The 18,340-nt window shown below is 52.1% G+C and overlaps 2 protein-coding genes across 2 annotated transcripts in view; both read left to right on the top strand.

Annotated features, from left to right (window-relative positions):
* Positions 1-18,340, top strand: part of NDUFA2 (NADH:ubiquinone oxidoreductase subunit A2) — a 346,452-nt gene that overhangs the window by 251,519 nt on the left and 76,593 nt on the right. The gene's annotated exons all lie outside the window — the stretch shown is intronic.
* PSD2 (pleckstrin and Sec7 domain containing 2) overlaps positions 7,098-18,340 on the top strand; it is a 71,123-nt gene continuing 59,880 nt past the window's right edge. The window contains exon 1 of the mRNA XM_061456497.1: positions 7,098-7,119. The gene's annotated coding sequence lies outside the window, so the exon portion shown is untranslated. The remainder of the gene's footprint in view (positions 7,120-18,340) is intronic.

The following is an 18,340-nucleotide window of genomic DNA, read 5'->3' on the forward strand; positions in this document are numbered from 1 at the left end:
GGGAGAAACGAAGAGAGCATTTGCCCCCAGAAGTCTAAGAAGGGAAGGAACCAAACAGAATGCAAGAGGTCAGAAAACACAGTGCAGCAATTAGCACAGGCAGGTGGGGAGGAGACACCGAGACAATGCAATTTATGGAGTTCAGGAGAGGGAATTCTCTGGGGGCCCTACTCACGCACTCTAAATACCTTCAAGGTAATGACATAAATGGAGTGAATTATTCACCATCTCTGATGGTGGGAGGGCAGGAGGCAATGACCTGGATCTGTGGAAGGGAAGTCTGGGTGGGAGGAAGCCTGGGCAGCAGGAGCAGCCTGGCATGGGATGCACTCCCGGGGCAGCCTGTGTTCTGAGCAGAGTCCACCTCTAACACATCCTTGGCGAGGCCCACGTCAGCACCAGTGCTGAGGCCGACTCATGGGCTGTGTGGGAGCTCCCAGCATGCGTGTCCCTCCTGGCGTGGAGGGAATAGATGAAGTTTCCTGCATCTCAATGGGTCTGTCCAATACATGGAGCCTGCAGCTGAGCAGGCAAACAGCTCCTCTTGCCTGCGCGAGTGAACCGTGTCTGCCTGTCCCCACAGAGGTGGGAATGGATGGAGATCAGGTTGGTGTTTGTGATAACCACCAAGCTGGGCAAGTCCCTTGTGGGGACACTTGAAGCGTCTTATCATGGCCAGTAGGTCCAAGAGATAGCCATGAGTCCCCCAGAATTGCTTATGGGGCAGGATAGCATTGGGGTAGCCACTCCTGGCAGAGGCAGATGCTGGAAGGCAAGTGACCAGACAGATAGTTCAGAGAGTTCAGATAGTTCTTGTAACCTCTTCAGGGAACAAGCACCTAACATGCAGAGTCACATCATGAGCCAGGGTCCTGCATGTGCTGTCTGAGCCATGCTGGTGCCCAGAGACAGGAAGAAGTCTCTTGCATTGCTTGCCCATCACTGCCTTGTGTAGATGGCATGGGATGGAATGGCTTCTGAAGCAGAGAGTCTAGAGGATGCTTGCTGGCTCTGCAACCACAGGATCTCCTGTTCCCTCTTACCACACAGGTGGTCGTGGGCAGGGTGATCAGCCTGACTGCTGGAGGAAAGCAAAATCCACATGGGAAGAACATGGCTTTGGCATCCCCGGGCAAGCTGCCTGGTCCATGTGTCTCCCATGGAGAAGAACTGTTAAATTCATTGTTTCTGGGCAGTGGCATGAAGCTGTATAGCAACAGAAGGGTAACAATGATCCCATAGACCCAAGTCAGTTCTGTCCTGCATGGGTAAAGATGCAGTGTCTGTCTCAGGCCCTGATGCTGTGTGCAGAGAACAAGAACATGGGTCTGGTCCAGCATAGGGCTTGAAGCTTTACAGGCCAGAGGAAAGAGGAAAGGCAAAGGAATCTGCCTCCTAAATGTGAAATAACTGGAGGCTGGCTCCAGCCCGTCAACACAAAGCCATAAATCTGCCTAGCCCTGCTGCGAAAGCATGAGACACCCTGGAACAGCCACATGGCGTCACAGTGTCCTTGATCTCTGTTTTCTCTTCCATCCCCTTCCTTTCATCCCCGCCACCCCCGGAGGCATGTTCAGTCTCCCGGTAACTACGGGTTTCTCAGCCTGCTCCAACACTGTTCTCTCCCGTCCTGCTGTGTTTTATAGCAGGCTGGGTCAGGTTGCAGTTGCTAACAGCACTCGCCAAGCCTGGCGCAGAGGGAGAGCAGCCCCATGAAGGACAAGGGGGACTGAAGCCCCACTGCAGCAGGAAGGTGCTGGCATCCTGCCCCAGCTCCTTGCGTCCCATCTGGGAGGCATCAGGAGCCCTGACCTGTGCAGGGAATGCAAACTGTGGCTGTTCTCCCCCTGGGGCTCGTGTTGTGTCATGCGCTGACAGCGCATCCCATCACATGGTGGGAGCGGGTCTGCGGCCATGCGTGACCCATGGCTGCAGTGGGCATGGAGCGCTGCCCCAGGCTGGCTGTGGGTCACAGGACCCATGTGACAGCTCCTGACCCTCCTTTGTTTGCTGGGCTTGGATTTCCCTTGTAAGCAGAGATGAACAGAGCAGCTCTGGGAAGGGTGAGCCACGTTGATGCCTCTTCCCAACGCAGAGCTGATGCTGAGACGTCCCCCAGGGAGGCATGACCTAGCCCGGCTCCCCGCTTGCTTTAAAAGTGAGTGTGCTTTGAAGCCACAGACTTCCCTCCCACAACAGCAAGCGAGGAGACAGTCTCAAAGGCTGCCCAAACCACATCCAGGCAAGGCCATTGCCTGCTTGTCCCCATTTGACCATGTCCGGGACATCGTCTGGAAGTCAGGGAACAAAGCAGAAAGGGCATAAAGCCATCGCCTTGCTCTCCCCTGATTTAGCTCCACGGAGTGTAGGCAGAATCATCACGTAAGCCACAAAAAGTCTGTGCTACATTTGTCTCCTTTGTGTTTCTGAGCTTGCTGCACAAGGAGCAGGGGGAAGAGAAATGTGTTCAGCCTGTAACTAATGCCAGAGCCTAAGAAATGGATCAATTCACCCCCAATTTGCAATGCAAAGGGAGCTGCTCTCCTCTTGGTTTACTCCTCCCCACGCACAGACACATGCACAGCCCCTCTTTCCCACATCCCTGCTTGGGAGCAAAGCAGCCCATGGCCCCAGCGCAGACAGAACACTCCATCCCTCAGCCCCCACCGGCTCTCCAGGCTGATTGCCTCCTTCCTGATTTAAATCCCTGGCACGGGCACCCCGGTGCCTGGCCACCCTTTGGCACCAGCGAGTCTGGAGCCGTGAAGGCTGGATGCTGGGGAGGGGTAACCCCGCAATATTGGCAGCGCACAGCTCAGCTCTCCATGTCTCCAAAGGTTTCTCTCCCAAGCGTGCACGACTAATTAGTAAACGGAGCCTAAACCTTTTGGTCCCCATCGATCTTATCTTTAAACCCTGCAGACAACAATTCCTCAATCGATACCTCATTTAATTGCAGCCACCAGGCTGACAGCTGGGGTTCTGGCTGCGGGAGCCGGGCTGTCACATGGCAGGTTGCCAGTGCCACCTTCTAATCCCAAACTGATTTATCCTCATGCCGCTCTTCCTGCCCCCCCCAGTCCATGTGCGTGTGTGTCCCCGACCCTATTCCTGCCCCTCCTTCCTTGTGCAAGGGGGTAGGAGCAGCCCTGGCTACACGCACCCCCCCATGGACACATCCCATCCCCGTGCTCCCTCGCTCCCGGAGCACAGCTGTGATCACTGTCACATTGATGAGCACGGAGCATAAACACGCAGGCTCCGCGCACGCTGCGGGACCCAGAGCGACCGGAGCCAGCCCATGGAGCAGAGCAGGGTCGGAGCAGGGGACGGGGTACCATGTGTCATGGTTCCCAACCAGCCCATGATGGGGACAGGCAGCTCCTGCCCTGCGCAGCCCGATGCTACATGTGGCCTCTGAATTCTTTGCCATTGCCTTCCTCCATGGGATCCATTGTGTGCTGGGCATGATCCAGTCACTGGCTGCTGTTTCTGGTGAGCCCCAGGAAATGGATTTTTAGGGATGGTTGTGGCTCTCTGAGCAGCAGCAGGTACACAGGCAAGCCATGGCTGCTATTCTGGCTTAGGCTGCACTGTGGAGTCAGGCTCTGACTTCCCTGTTAAGCATCTGGCTTGGGGCTCGAGGAGGTATGGCAGGCAGATAAAGCTTCTATGTTGGGTGCTAGCCACGGCTGCGCAGTGTTTGCTCTGGCTCAGCGTTTGGACCTTTATTTTTGCTGTAATTTAATAATAACCACTGGTGCAACTTGCATTGTTTTCCGTGGCAGATATGTGAAATATTGTTGTAACCCTGAGCTTTGATCAGTTTTGAGTTTGTCATCTGCAGTTCTTGATGCCTCTGCGGTGATGCTGATTGCTTTGTCAGAGCAGTTTGGACAGGAATAGAACTTGTATGTGGACACATCACTAGCAGTACTACCAGAATGAAGCCTAGGCTGGCCTCTAGATTGAGATTGTGCCCCACGGTAAGAACCACGAGCCTGGGGTCTGCCTAGCAAGGATGTGCTTGCTTTCACTGGGACCTGTGTGATCAGCACATCTGCAGCTCAGCCCAGCCGCTGAGACCCACTGCAGAGCTGGTCTTGGCCGCACCAGCTTTCAAACAGCAGTACCTACAAATCCACAGCATAAACCGCTATAGAGACAGATCCCACTGCAGTCTGTGAACTTCCAGCCCAGGAGGGTTGGAACTGGATGATCTTTGAGGTCTTTGCCAAACCAAACCATTCTGTGGTTCTCTAACCTTGGCCAAAAAAGCAGACTGTGTTCTTGGTGCAGGCTGCTGAGGCTGGAGGACATGACAGAGGTCAGGCTGAAGTTAGAGGTACCTGAATCCCAGCTCTCTGGGACAGAAACTGTTTGCAGAGCCTTTGAGTCTGGACAGAACCTAGCCTGTATGTCCAAGGGGTCTTGCTAGTGAGCTCCAGGAGTGTCTGTAAGTGAGACACCCTGTCAGGGTGCAGTCTTAGGAGAAGCTCTGCCCTGTTCCCAGCCTCCAGGCCGCAGCTCCCCAGTGAACCAGAGAGGGAGGTGAATGCTCAGTAGCTTCATTAATGAGGGCCATGAAAGCTTGCTACCACGTTAGTGGGAGTGGGGGGCTTGTGTGTTATCAGCAACCAATTATTTCCCCTGGCATTAATAGTCCTGATCTAGTTGAAGATGTCCCTGCATACTGCAGGGGGGTTGGACTAGATGGACTTTGAAGGTCTCCTCCAACCCAAACTATTCCATGATTCAGGACTGCTGTTCACTGCAGCCTGCTTGTGCCAGGTCCTCTGTGAGCCAGGCTGGAGCAAAGGGGACCCAGGCAGGCAGTCCCAGTGGGAGCGGTGGCTGGTGGCATGGGCAGGATGGGGCTGGCTGCCGTGCAGGCAGTGGCACAGGAGTTACCAACCCTGCAGTCGTCCCTCGCCTTGGTGCAAGAGGGTGCCTGACACATGCTGCTGGGAGAGCAGCACTTGGCCCCGAGCGTGCCCCAGATGGTTTAATGCCAGGGTGTTTGCACACAGCTCTGCCATTTAATGGGGAGAGAAGGCAGAGCTGATCCCAGCTGAAGCCATACACTAAAATGCTGACAGACTGTTTGTCGAGACACAAACATTGGCAAATGGCCCCGTTTGCCATATACTTAGAGTCACGGCAGAGAGCGAGGGAACCCAAGAACAGGGCTGTCTCTGGCAGTCACTGAGAGCCCTCCAAGTGCAGCTCAGTGCACGCTTCTGGGAAGGGGGAAGTCACCTTCTTGGGACATCTGAAACATCCTTCTCCAAATGGGTGGAACAGCTTCTAGACATGAGGCTGGGGGCGATGGGGATGGCTGGGTATGTTTCTCATACAGCAGAGTCTGGAGGATGAAGCATCCCCCCTGTCCAGGCAGGATGGTTCCTCTTTGATACCCCACGCTTGGTGTGTTCAGTGCTACTTCTCCAAAGAAAGTCAGCATCTTGGATGTGCCAGAGACTCCTCTTCAGGTAGGTAATGCAGGGCTGTGGTGGTGCTGGCTCTGCTCAGTGCCCTTCCAGGGCTGTGCCTTTAGCTCTCCCCATTTGGGGTTCCACACACCAGAAAGGAGGGGATGGGAGAAGGTTGCACTGAAAACATGGGTCAGAGCTGGGCAACGTGGGGCAGAAACCAGGGACCAGTGTTGTGCCCCGCAGGTGGGATGGGTCTGCTCACCTCGGGGTCAGGCTGGGATCTGCCATGAATTTACAGAAGGGAAGAATTACCTATGAACAGCATCTGACCTCTAGCGCATCCCCTGGGGTACCTGGCTTTGTGCCCTGGGAAAGCCAGGTCACATTCCCTGAGTTTTCAGCCCAGAAAAGCTAGCTCCAGGTGGCAAAAGGTTTCCGAAGTCACTGAGACAGACAGCTCCTGTTTACAGCTTCCCATCAAACTAGGGGAAAGAAGTGCTGCTCCTGTGCTGATCTGCCAGCAGGAGCCTGTTGGCTCTCAGGTCCCTCCAGTTGGAAGAAACTTTTGAACCTCATTGTTAACCTGCCTGGGCCTCAGTTCAAGATGGCTGGGACAAGGAGTCCTGTGTTTCCAGGAGCACTTCCCATTGTGATAGCATGGGTGAGAGGGGCACCCGGAGAAAAGAAAACATGGCCCACATGGGTGGGGACACAGAAGAAGGGTAATGAGGAAGGGAGGAGCTGTCTTCTGGGAAGAATTACAAGCAGAGTAAGGCTTTTCCACTTATCTAGGCACCTCTCTGGGGCAGTCTGATGTTAAAAGGAGTCCACAGTTTTACATTACCATTAATGACCCCATCAAAACTAGCAGAATTTGGGGTCAAGGTCAATGAGCTAGGGAAGGACCACACCAACTGCTCATCCCCAGTGAGCCAAGTAAGACCCCCCCCCCCCCCTTGTCCCTAGGAGGGGGAATGAGCCGGTAACTGAAATGCCTCTCTTCAGCATGATCTCCCTGACCTGAAACCCTCCAGAGACCTCAATCCAGGTTAACAACATCTTGCTGATGCTGAGCTCTTCCTCCTTGTCTTGACCTTAGTGACGTGGTTTAGTGGTGGACATGGCAGTCCTGGGATAAAGGTTGGGCTTGATGACCTCAAAGTTCTTTTCCAAACTAGTTGATTCTGATTCTATGATTCTATGACCTCTTTCTTCCCACTTCAGAGGTTTCCTTGTGAGGTGTGGGGGTGTCATTCATGGTGCCTTTAATGTCATCTCCCATATCGCCCTTCCCTTATCCAAAGGCTCCCTGGCGGCTGCATCCCCTCCTATACCGGGTTCAGTGCCTGGTGGCACCACAACCTCCCGGGATGGGTGGGATCCTGTCTCTTAGCAGCACTGTATCCCAAAGGATGATGCGGGATGAAGGTGGGTCCCCCCACGCCGGAGCAGGTCGCAGTGTTGGGCTTTGGCCGGCAGAGGGCGGCAAAGGGGGACGGCGGCCGTCGCGAAGCCTCTTTGCCGCCCTCTGCCGGCCAAAGCCCAACACTGCGCCCGGTAAGGGAGGCCGGTTCCCGGTGTCCCGGTGGGTGCACAGAGCGGAAGCGGATTCCCGATGGCTACACGCGTGTCCCGGAGCGGCGGGGACGTGGAAGCGGAGGTGGGCAGGGCAAAGAGGGCAGCGGTGAGTGCGAGCGTTACCTCACACTGGGAAAACCATCTCTAGATGTGGGAACAGTGGGGTCAGGAAGGGTGATTCATCCCCAAAATCCCTCCCCAGAGGTGTGTTATCCTCTGTGTTGGAGAAATGGGGTGTCTCTACGTGTATTGGCTGTAGGATGTGGGATGGGGTGCTTGAGGTGATGCACGCAGATCTCTGTGCAAGCCAAGCAGTGCCCCAAGCTGGTGTGAGCACCCCCAAGGAATACCATTCCTCTCACAAGCCCTGTTGCTTCAGATGACTTGAAGATGATTCCTTCTGCTGAGTTTAAAGAAGGCTGTCTTTCCCTGGAGAGCCTCCTGGAAGGAGCACTGGGAGATTAAGTGGTGTTGTGCTGTCTCAGAGGGCTGTGATACTTCTCAGTCTGTTCAGGGAAGAAGTTGATGTGTGGATTTTGGAGCATCTGAGGCCTGGCAGAGGGTTTTCTGCTGCCCCGTTCCTGGCCAGCTGCTTCCTTGTCCAGTGCCTCTCTGGCTTTCTTCTGTGTAACGGAGCAGGCTCAAATGAGTGGCAGAAACATCCTTTCAACCACCATCCAGTGGTGTGTAAGACATGAACCAGAGAAGCAGCATCCTGGCCAGGCTCTAAGCAGTGCTCCTTTGCTCGGACATGGGCAGAGGCTCTGGGGCGTGCTGTAATTCCCAACATAGAGGGAATGCTGAGAAGCAGAATTAAAAAGGTGTGACATGGAGAGCCCCATTCAAGCTCTCTTGCAGGTCACCTTGGTCTGATGGACAAGAATTGCACCGTGACGGTTTCAGGCTTTTCTTGGCAAGCAAAGTTTGCAACCTCTTGGCAAAGTTGTCTGGGTGGGACAGGGAGCTCTTGCTGCGAGCACCGGTCTTCTAAGTGCTGTTAAATGTATTCAGCTTCAAGTTCACTGTCAGTCCCTCTGGGCAGTGCTCGTAGGAGGAAAGCAGACCTTACCTGTTGATTAGAGTGCATCAGCTTTCACCTTTCCCCACATACTCTGGGGGAGATAGAGGCCAGGTTTAAAGCTAGCAGAATATTTGCTAAATAAGGTTGCTTTTCTGAAATAACTTTAAGTAAAGGAAAATATCACATGTTCAGAAATAAATTCTTGTTTGTGGGTTTGAGATGATTCCTTTGTGTAGAATGAGAGGCTGAAGTAAAAAATCACTGTCTCAAAGCGAGTACCTCTGCTTCTTTCTGCCCAGCCAAAATCGGCACCCGTGTGGCATGAAAAGGGCAGAAAGAGTTTCTGGGTTCAGCGTGAGGGAGGCGGCAGCGCTGGTGAGGGATGGGTTGGCCTTCGAGCCGGCAGCTTGTGCACCTGCACTCAGTTTGCGCAGCTCAGAGACGGCGTCAGCCTGCTCCCTGCTGTCGGCAAAGTGAATTTCACTGCTGTGAGGCCAAAGGCAGCGATCGTCCGTCCCATCGCCACCGCTGGCCCTGGAACAGGACTCGGGCAGCTCTGGGCTGGAGATGGTGGTCGCTTCTGTCCCACTGCTTCCTGTTACCCCATGGTGATGGGCTTTCTGCATCCAGATGCTGCCTGAATCTGCCCTGCCTGATGCGCAATGTAGTAACTCCTCCTGCCCCAAATGCCTGCTCCTTTCCTGAAGACAAGTGCTTGTGAGCAGCCGCTGTAGCAGCCCTAGCAAAGACCAAAGAAACCTTTCCCCACCTCTCAACTTCATCTTATGTAGGTGTGCAAGTTCCCTTAGCCCAGAGTGAGTGCCTGGGCAGCTGAATTCAATGCCAGGCAGTTAAAGGGACATTGTGGGTGATGATAACTCTGAGGTTAAAAGGAAGCTGATGTGGGGATACTTGTGAAATGAGCTTCATGGCTTTTCTCAGTGTGGGCTCAGCTGCCGGGTTAGTTAGATCCTCAGTTTAGGGTCTGTGAGGGGACTGCCAGGGCTCATACCTGAGTTCTTGGCTGCCCCAAGGCTGCTTATTGCCAGTCTGAGTCTAAGAAAAACCATACCCAGCAGAGAGACTGTTCTCTGGAGGGGCTGAAAGCATTCTGCAAAGGGACCTGGATGGTTTCCTGCTCCTTCCTTTGAGAGCAGCAACAACAAGGAACAGGGTTTTGAATGGTGTCCGGAGACCTGGTGCTCCAGGTTTCCGTTCCAGCACAGGGTTCTAAGCCAAGAAAACTGCCTGTCCTGCCAAGGCTGGGTAAGAAACTGGGCCCTGAAGCAGCTGGTCAGTGGCAAGGCATTAACTCCTCTCTGCAGACAGAGTGAGGCTCCTCTGAGGAGCGTGCTATCTGTGGCATTTACTTCCTCGCTTCTTGATGAAAGACTCCTCATGCCTGGCTTAGCTGCAGCCTGATGGCTGGCTGTTTGGATGTGGAGCTTTTGAAGATGGTAATGCAAGTTCAGTGCTGATCCTTATTCACTTATCACATCCTCTCTGAACAATGCTCTGCCAATAGGCTGGAAACCTGGCTAGGGGATAGATGCTGAGGTGCAAGGAGTTGAGCAGAGGTAGGTGGGCTTGAGCCAGTGGAGGAGGTGGCTTCAGCAGCAGAGAGCTTCAGAAGCAGTTTACAAGCATTAGACTTGGTCTGGCACTTGAGCAGTCAGGCACATAGAGTCTTCTCATGTTTTCCCTCTTGGGTTTAGCAGATCAGGTCAATCTGTTAGGTTTGGGCACACACATCCCACAGGCTCCTGGGGCAGGATAGTGCTTCTGGTAGGCAGGTACACTGCCTGTCAGCAGCAAGTCTACCAGTCATCTCAGAGCAATGGAGAGCTGCTCAGCTTTGACTGGGGACCGTTCATCCCAGCTGCTCACCTGAACATGGTACGTGTCTGTGCTGAGCTGTCTCCTGTCAGGTTAGACATGTGGATGGACAAGCAGCCTGTATCTGCTGCTCCTGCTGTGGTGACCAGATGTCCTACTCTTTAGTGATGTTGTCCTACTTTCAAGTAGGTTAATCTATTTTTGCTTGGCCTAGAGAGCTGGACTGTCCTTTCTTGTGACTTTGCCTTTCTACACATCCTGCGCCCGGCTTTCCCATGGCAGAGGTGGGAGATCTGCAGGTTGTGGTCCCAAGCAGTGTAAGCTGCTTCCCTTTGATGTGATTCCTGGGGGCAGCACTTGGTACTCTATAGTGATCAGTCTTACAGACAAGGTATTGGCCCTGTGGCCCAGTGCACGGGTCTGAGCCTGCCTCCTTAAGGATGATGACATACTGAAGGACCTCAGAGGAAAGGGTTGGGCTTCCAGCTTGCTGTAAGGGTCTGGATGTCCTTGTGCTAGCTGGCAGTCATGAGAAGGTGGTTGCCCTTGTTTGCATGTCTTGTCTTCAAGTGCCAGCACTTCCAGGATGTGGGAGAGATGTCTGAAGAGAAGGGAAGAAGGACTTTCAGGGCTGAGAGTGAGTTGGGGATGGAACTGAAGCCTTGTCCTGTAGCTGAAAACAAGAGGCAGGTTGAAGCCTCGGTACTGCAGGGAACTGACTTCCAACTCCCAAGCCTTCCTCTGCAAATGCCTTGTCTTTGGCTTGCCAGTCCCTGCTGATCCTGATCTCTGGCATTCTCTCTTCTTAACCACTAGTTTACCCTTTGACTTTAAAGACAGCAGCTTCTTGTTTAAGGTAGCTGTGACATACTGAGGTCTGCACGTGTGAAGGGTCTGTGAGCTGCCCGAGGTGGACTCCAATTGTGCTGGCATGGCTGCAAGGCTGTGGTCATGGAAAAAGGCAAGGGAGCTGAACTCCCCTGCCAGGTACACTGTGCTGTGCTGGGAAGAGAGCACAAAGGGTGGAAACTGAAGGCCAATGAGCTTTGGACCAGTGCTGCAGTTTATTTATGGCCTGCTTAGCAATCTCAGGCAGGCAGTGTGGGTTAAGGCATCTCCTGTCCTGGATTGACAGTACCGATCCAATTAGCCATGAAAGCCTCTAATTATTTGTCCTGAATTGCTCTGGTGGTAACCAAGGCTCTGCTATCTCCTCCTTTTGTCTGTGTCCCAGCTGGAAATGCCCCAGTGTCCCAGCATCTAGAGCAGCAAGTGTGATGTGTGAGCAGAGTCAGCACAACCTAATCAAAGGGGACAGGCCCTGTGAGTTAATGAGGGGCTGGACCCGGTTCGTTAACTTTGGGGAGTTCTTAAGCCCTGTCCAGAGAGACATAGGACTGGGATTTTGCGTGGCCAAGATAAGGTGCGTGTAATGAATTGCTGCAGTGGGAGAGCTGGATGGAGATGCTGCAGACCACAGGGAGGGAGCGGGATGGCTGGAAGAAAAGACCTGAAAGCAGAAGGTCCCTTATATCTGTGCGAGGCAGTCACGTCCCTCAGAGTGCAATATCAATGCCCAGACCAGGTCACTTGCTCCCATGTTTCATTCCTCCCTTTGAAGCTGTGCTGCCAGGAAGGTGCTCAGGGCTCAGGAAGAGCAAACGCTCCCCTTGGTCTGCCTGTTCTCTGCAGCCCTTGCTGTTGCCAGCTCTCCAGAAGGACACCTTACCTATGTGAATGGCATGTTTTCCTCTGGCCACAGTGAGTCAGCCCCAAACCCTTCTTGCTGCTCATCTGTGCCTGGTCTGTCAATGATCCAGTTGGCTCTGCAGCATATCAGACTGATGGAGGTGACTGTCCCAGGGCAATGCCCCCAGCTCTCTGGGACAGAAGCCAGGTCTCTAAGCTTGGCCAACCCAACAGTGTTGTGGGTTGGCAGCTGAAGTGGGGTTACACAAGCAAGGACCAAAGACTTCTTTTCTCCCAGACATAAGTGCTAAGTTACAGCTGTGGATTCTCAACTGCATCACTATTTTAAGGTGAAAAAAGCTTTGCAGGGCACTGATGGCATCCTCGTACTGATTCTGGGTGCTCATTGTGCAAAAGAGGAGTCTCAGCTGTCTGCGAGAGAAAATGTGTCATGTGTGTTCTTAGTAACCTTAACTCTGGCCTAAAATGACAGCGAGTAGCTCTCGGATGAGGCCGGGCAGCCAGGCTTGGTTTTAAAGCAAAATTTTACATAAATAATATTCAGCTCCTGTACGAGGGGTCAGCTGAGGGCTCCCACCAGTGTTTACCGGTCACAGGGTCCCCAGCAATGGGGTTTACGTCATTGTCTTGAGATGCTGCCTGAAGCAAGCACGGCTTTGCTCACCACATGCATGTTTTCTCTGTGTGGACATATGAGGCCAGTACTGCAACAGACCCTGCCAGTGCCATGGCTCTGCAGCAAGAGTGCCCACCCTGGGGGAAGCTGGCAGCTGCTCAGAGGCATCCATGGTGGGACCCAGGTTGCTGGAGCACCGAATCATAGAATTATAGACTGGTTTGGGTTGGAAGGGACCTTAAAGCTCATCCAGTTCCAACCCCCTGCAATGGGCAGGGACACCTTCCACTGCAGCAGCTTGCTTCAAGCCCCATCCCATCTAGCCTAAGATCCTAAGATCCCATCTTCATCTCTCCTCTGGCAGGTTAAAGCCATTCCCCTTGGCCTGTCCCTACAGGCCCTTGTCCAAAGCCCCTCTCCAGGTTTCCTGCAGCCCCTTTAGGCACTGGAGCTGCTCTGAGGTCTCCCCTTCAGGAGCCTTCTCTCTTCCAGGCTGACCCAGCCCAGCTCTCTCAGCCTGGCTCCAGAGCAGAGCTGCTCCAGCCCTTGCAGCATCTCCGTGGCCTCCTCTGGACTCACTCAAGCAGGTCAAAACCTCTCTGTGCCCTCCAGCCAGGGGATGTTGAAACAGAACCTGTCTCTGCCAGGGCCAGTGTGGGTCCAGCAGGGCTAGGAAGCAGCTGACACATCCTTGAGGCCTCGGTGTCCTTCCCTGCCAAGTTCAAACCAGAGAGCTTCCCCCATACAAATGGGGACGAGGGGGGCGGGCTGTTAACGTACAAAAACTGTTTCTTTCCTGCCTGCATGGAAAGTGGAGCTATTGAATTTTAAGCAGCAAAGACAAAACTCTGCTGAAGAGCTCTCTTCTGTGCTTGCTCGGTGAAACCACTGATCGCAGTGGTGCGGGGAGCCCAGGAAGATGCCAGGCTTGGCCTTATTAATGACTCTGTTGTTGTCTGCTCTAGTTTGTTGGTCTTCGCTTTGCCAAAGCAGCAACTGTTTTCTCTAGAGAAGCTCTCTTGCGAGCTGCCCCCGTGGCAGGAGCTGTTCCCCTTTGTGGCTGGTTCACAGCACCGGCTCTTGGACCAGCCTGCGGAGTGCTGCTGGACTAACAGAATGCTCTGGGGGCCTCCTTTACGGCCACAAAACCAGAACCTGTGGGTAGAGGGGCCGTAGGTGAGAGGAGGCAGCGGCTCTGTTCCACCAGGAGCTTTTCCCCTCTGGCTTTTAAGGATGCCCAGTCTGCAGCTCAGTATCCTGAGAAGGGGCACCCACTTCTCCTGCCTGGGGAGGAGATTTGGCTGGGCTGGGGACACAATAGCAGCCCAACTCATGTTCTTCATCCAGCACTTTGACCATCCAGCAAAGCAGCTGTGCAGTTCTGCCCTGCACACCTCCTGTTTCCCCCCCCAAGCTCAGAGCATCAGGCCCTCTTGCCGGTGTTTTTCTCCTTGAACCACCTAGTTTTAAAATAGAGCAATTATCTTCCTTCAGAAAGGAGCTTCTTTGCTCCAATCTAGGGCAGTTTGACAGTGCAGCAGCCTGCACAGCTCTCGCTGAGAGCAGGGCTGCGTTCCCAACATGGGTGCTGCTCAGAGGCAAGGGGGGTCACACCTGTGGCTATGGATGATGGTTGGGTCAGTGGCTCAGGGCCTGAGAAGGGGCATTGCTGGGGTTGAGCTGTGAGTCCTTGGTCCCAGTGTTGTCTTCATAAATGTGCATACATCAGGGGTTTCAGGCTTGGCTCCTTAGCAGCAAGGCAAAGATGTTCTGCCAGAGCTCACAGCCCTGCTTCCATGGCCAAGCCCAGAGGGATCTCCACATGGGAAAGCTTACCTTGTCCCTGGGACTACATGATAGGAGAACACAGACCTGCTGACTCTCTCCTACATGTATGTCAACAAGTGATAGATCTGCTGGGCTGGCAGGAGCTTTGAGAGGTGGCCTAGTCCAAGACAGGACCAGTTCTTATATAGTTTGCTGCCAGCAGAGGCTTCTCCAACCTGCTCCTAAGATCCCTGCATGTGACCCCTACCTCTTGTGCAAGGTGGGGAGTGAACTGACTGTGAATTGGGGTACACACTTGATTCTGGGATTCAATGCGTGAAATTTAAGAGACCCTTTGCAGTGATGGGTTCAGTGATGGAGCAGATTTCTGCTGGTGTCAGCTGCAGTGCTGGCAGTGGTGGGAAGGGTTTACATCCTTGGACAGCCTGATCTCGTCTGCCTTGGGATCCTTCTGCTTTCTCACAAGCCTGCACCCAGCTGTTGTTTAATTAAACAGGTAGTCAGAAGGAAAATGCAGCTGTTTTATTCTTTATGTGTCCTCGATGCTTTTGTGACATCGTGTCTGGGGACAACAGCTCTGAGCCTTCAATTTTAATTCTTGCTTTGCCAAGCCGATTGTTTTAGTTGGGAACAAAGCTGTGGGACAGTGAATGCCCCATGTCAAGCAAACTGGCCCTGGTGTCAGAGCAGAATGATGCCTTCTTCCCCCTTTGTACTGCCCAATGGATCAGCTGGGGCAAGGCTTAAGCCATGGCCTAGGTGAGGAAGAGTTTGCTCTGGGAACAGAAAGACCAGGACAGGACTTTGGACTTCCCCTGCAGGACTGCAAAGATTTCATCCCAGATCATAGATGCTGTCAGGGTTCAAACCACCAGCATTGGTCACTGCATCACTCCATTGCTACAGAGCAAATGCAGTGGTACAGAGCCAGCTACCGCTTTGCTAAGGCCTGGAGGCAGATTAGTGTCAGTCTTTTACTTGGCATCTGCCATCTGTGGCATCTTTGACCAAGGCAGAGGAGTGTTCATGGATTAAGCTCCACTGCACTCCTCCTGCAGTGATAATGTTTATTTTCCTACTGGAAATGGAGATTTGCAGAGGTGAAGGAAGTCAGAGCTGTGGGGAGGGAGAGGAAAAGAACCCAGGAAAGCTGTAAAGCTGCCATTTCAGTTTGTTCTATTGTGCCCTGAGAACATCATCAACGCTGGAGCTGCCACCCCAGCTGCTCATCTAATGGGAGCTTCTGGAGATTTGCAAGTAGAAGAGCTTTAAACAAGGGACAGTGTGGGTTGAACCTGACACCCACCCCGTCAGACTCTCCTTCTCTAGGTCCCTGACCACCAATAGGCACCTCTTTGGTTTTGCATATAACATGACCTATTGTATAAATATTTAGTCACTCTGTTGGGAACGTTAATTATAAATGGAGATGAAGCTTTTGAAAGCTGCCTGTGGGTCTGGGCACCCAATTTCCATTAATTTTAATGAGACCCAGGCATCTAAATCCCATTCAGCGGCTCTGAGCATCTCAGGGAAGAAGCTTCATTTGGCACTTCCCTCCTTAATTCTCCTCACTCTGCAATTTAAGAGTGAGATTTTGCAAATACCTTACAAATCCTGCAGATGCCTGAGTTGCCCTTGTGCCATCATTCATTGCTGGGGATGCTTGGCTGGTAGCTTCAGAACTGTTTGTAAGAAGTTCATTTAATCCATCCCATTAGTTCTTTTCCTCTGTATCCCCCGAAACCGTGATGCCTGAATGAACCCCCAGCCTGTGTGGTTTTTGACAGAGAAGCTTTGATGCTTGTAAATGACGGCTGCGTGGAGCAGGTCTGAGATGAGTGATTGAATTATCTGACTGATTAAAGATGTGCTGTGGCTCGGAAGACCTGATGGCAAGTGTTCGTGTAGGCAACTCGCATGGAAGAGAGCACATGTGCATGTAGGGGGTGTGTTTGTGTGTGCATGGGCAAAAACAGCCAGTAAAATGTGGTGAACACCCAGAGCCGCTTCTTAAGCTCAAAATCCTTTCAAAAGCTCCATATCTGCTGCATGAGGCTCAGCAAAAGCTGACACTCAGTGTGGTTGTGGGGATAATGATTATTTAGACAGGCGTCAGCAGTGGTTTAGGAAATGCGAGTTAAAAGGTAGTGCAGGGTGAGGAACTACTTAACTGCATCCCAGTCCCATACCGACCTGTGGCTGAGGAATGATAAACTCTCCCATTGAAAACACGGTTCCCATCCCTTTGCTCATAGTGCAAAGGAGCCCCGGGGATGCCAGCTCCATGGGAATGTGTCCTGTGATGGAGATTTCTGAGGAGCATGAACCCCAGTGAGATTATCTATAAATGGTTGGAAGGATGGAGAAAGGAAGATTGGTTATGGCTGTGCCCTTGATGCTGTCTGTGATGGCAACAGATGTGTTAATGCATGAGAGACAGTCACAGCCTTTCCAGACCTATCTCAGCTTCCTTCCTAGTCCCCTTATAGTGAATTGTCCCTTCCCTATGCTTTACAGAACTCCGGCTCCACTAGAACATAAGCAAAATATCTGGAAGTGAAAGGAATGGGAAGAAATGCAATTAAAAGAAAGTTTCTTTGCAGATGGAACACATTTTGTCAGCTCAGCTAGTTCACAGCTTCCCACGGGAGTTTCACACAGGGAAAAAATCACGTTAGAAAGGTCACAGTTGTAGCTCTTTGTTGCAAATGCTCTTATTCTGAGAGTTTACTGAAATTGATTTTTTCCTAAATTGTTTAACTGCTCCCCATCTCCCTGCTTGCAGAAGATCACTATCTTCCTCTGACTTCTAGCTCAAAAGGGATGAAACATCGGGCTACAACTAATTGCTTTATCAGAAAATGTATTGGTTTAATCTCTCAGTCCAGCCACTGAATAATTTGTTCTTTGCCCCTTCCACTGCCATTAGCTGCAGTGATATTTGGTGTCTGTAATGGCTTTAGCCATGCAGTTTCGTGCTTCCTGTCCCAGTTCCAGTGGTCATTTCAACAAGATTAAATGCTACAGCTACAGTAGTCCTAAGGGCACCCATAGCTAATGGTAATTCATTGGTATCTGTGTCATCTCTCCATCAGCATTCCAAAATGTCCTGTTATTGAATCCACTTTAGCAACCCAGGAATGCTCAGAACAGAGAAGATGCTGGGATCCTTCTCTCAGAGGTTCCTGTAGCTGCAAGCCTCATCATTGCTAACTGCCCCACTGCAACCTAGCACCTTCCCAGATGTGGAAGTCCCATGCTTTCTGTGTGTCTGTTCCGCATATGTCCCAGCCAGACCCTAACTCTTGATCTTAAATGAAACATCAGATCATTCAGATGTGCATATCAATATTTATAGACAATATAAAATAAATCAGGTTTGTCTTTAATCCCCCTTCCCCTGACTCAGTGGAGTGCTGGGGCTGGCAGGAGCCCTTAGCTGAGGTAGACCTTTATGATTCTATGACCTGGCAAATACCTGTGGTTAAAGGAGGAAGGTGACTCTGAACCATGAATCAATTTGGCTGTCACAGCAAACAATGAGCTCTGTAGATTTGTGTGAACAAAGTTATTGGTAAGCACCTTACAGACATCTGAGGTTGAAATACAGGGAAGTGGGTAGAAAGGAGATTGTGCAGTTGTCCCATACACCAATGCTGTTCACCTGGGCAATAAACAGACATCAAAAATCTCATTTACAGGAGTAAATAGGACATCCTAATGGTACTGAGACACAGTGACACAGGCCTGAAGCACTGGACATCCTAGTCACCCAGGGCAGAGAGCTGGAGATGGGACCTTCATAGGAATCTAAGAGCCAAGCAGTGTCAGGAGAAAGCCATGCTCTGCCTGTCACAGCCACTGATGGAAAGATCTTGGTGAGCTGGGGAGGTTCCACTGTTCCATTGGAGATGCAGCAGAACTTTGCCTCCCTGGAATGGCAATGGGGCAGACAGTGCCTTAGGGATAACCGCAGACAGCACCAATGGGGCTGTGGACATCTCTGGAAGTTGCTTTCCCTCGAGTGTAGTGAATGGATTTGCTAACAGATCCTTTTTGCCTCCAAATCATCGGCCTTTCCTGTGACAGTGACCACATGCTTGTCCTAATGCACAGCAAAGGGCTGCTCTTCCATTTAGGTTCAAGTTGATCTGCCCCAGCACAGATGCATCCCTGCAGACTACCAGATTGAACTAGGGGGCGGGACAAATAACAGCTTCCCTAAACAGCTTCATAACAAAGTGAAAGAAAATCCATGTTCCCAGAACAGCTTTTCAGCCTCAGGGATAGATGCTGAAGGATTCGTGCTGATGCCAATAACACAGCCCCAGAGTTCCTAAAAATGACAGATGA

This window comes from Pezoporus flaviventris, unplaced genomic scaffold (assembly GCF_033815535.1).
Source record: "Pezoporus flaviventris isolate CSIRO_AGI_PZ_B2104156 unplaced genomic scaffold, CSIRO_AGI_Pfla_v1 ptg000023l, whole genome shotgun sequence".
Taxonomy (NCBI): domain Eukaryota; kingdom Metazoa; phylum Chordata; class Aves; order Psittaciformes; family Psittacidae; genus Pezoporus; species Pezoporus flaviventris.